The following is a 1619-nucleotide window of genomic DNA, read 5'->3' as shown; positions in this document are numbered from 1 at the left end:
TGGCGACTTCTGGAACGAAAAGTATTCAGCTCTTCGCTTTTTTTTTCCTTTATTTCTTTTAAAACAATGAAATAGTTCACCTCGCTTCACAAAAATACAAAGTTCGCGGTGATCAGCGCCTGCGCACCCGAGCGAAGTTTTCTCGAAAGCGACACGGTTAGCGTCGTTTGCGGCATAGCCTTTGAGATTTAGGCCACACTGCCATCACGGAAGCTTCTTTGTGCATAGAGACAGTATGTACCGTCACTTCCGCGAGGTGGCGACACGCGCGCCGATTCCGCGCAGTGTGCGAGCTCGCTCCGTCACTGGGCCGCTGGCGGAACTTTCGCTTTCTGTCCTGCCCTTCCCCGAAGTAAACAGTTCGAAAATCCTCGGCTACGATAAAAACATCGCCCGCCCGTAGTCCCTGCCCGTGCACTACTGTGCACCGTCGCCTGAGTGGTGCGCCCGGGTCCACAACAACATTCCGTTAGGATCGAAGACCCACCCAACGGCATCGCGCGTTACCAGCGTTTGCGCTACGCTGGCTGGCTGCACTGCACCGCGCTCAACCCAATGATTCGCTGTACTTTGTTGGCGCCGACAGTGCTCGTCAGAACCGGGAAGTTGTCCAGCACGGATGCGCCGAGGTTGTAGAGGATTAAAGGGCTCGTCGCATCGTTTCGTATCGGGCCGGATTCATCGCCGTCTTTCCGTGGTCGCCCTTTGCGAACGGACTGAAGGGGATCTATGAAGGATCGCGGGGGCGCTAAAACAAAATGTAACGGCGTGCCGAGGTGGGTCCCACCGGCGTCAGCCGCGCATTTGTGCCGTTGTGGTCGCTAACTGCCGGCAGATGACGCCAGAAGGTTAACAACCTCTCACGCCTCTCTCAAGTTACATCTTCACACTTTGTTATAGCGGCATTGCATGGTTACGCATGGGCTATGCAGTGTGTACTAGACAGGGTGTGATAATGGGCATGCATACTCATGGAACACTTCTGTAGTTAATGATTGATAAGTACAATCAAAAGAGGGAGGGGAGGGGGCAAGCATGGCGCTTTTCGTTTTGTTCTTGGCGTACGTATAAAGTCAGTTCTTTGTCGTGCGTTCATTGTTTTGGAAGCGTGTTAGCGGGGTTTTGTCGAAGCTGGCCCATTTCGCGCAATTTTTATCTGTCCTTGATATTATAATTACTTCACCTTCTGGCGTTTTCGTTCGGACGGACTCAAAATTGCACTAAAGCTGCATGGCCCGCCTTTGTACTGCCTTTCGTACGTGACAAATGTATTTGTGCTCAGCCTCGTGGTATACTATATAGCCGCAGCAATAATAATAATTGAAGTAAACCATTAGAATATTGGTTTATATGTGCGGTTTAACGTCCCAAAACCACCTTATGATTATGAGAGACGCCTTAGTAGAGGGCCCCGCAAAAATTATTAGAAGACGCTCGATATAACCATGTCTTGAAGCCTTTCTCAAATAGCTGGTGGTTGAAAAGGAATGTCGTTTCAGAAAGCTGCCCTGTTCATGACGGAGAGGTGGAATTTGGTATCATGGACTTGGTCTCCTCTTGTTCACGGGGTTCAACGGGGTGGTTACGAGGTGAATCTACGCACTTTTATAAGTGTAGAA

The sequence above is a fragment of the Rhipicephalus microplus genome, chromosome 1 (genome assembly GCF_043290135.1).
Source record: "Rhipicephalus microplus isolate Deutch F79 chromosome 1, USDA_Rmic, whole genome shotgun sequence".
Lineage (NCBI taxonomy): Eukaryota > Metazoa > Arthropoda > Arachnida > Ixodida > Ixodidae > Rhipicephalus > Rhipicephalus microplus.
The sequence above is the reverse complement of the archived record's forward strand: the minus strand, read 5'-3'. Positions refer to the sequence as shown.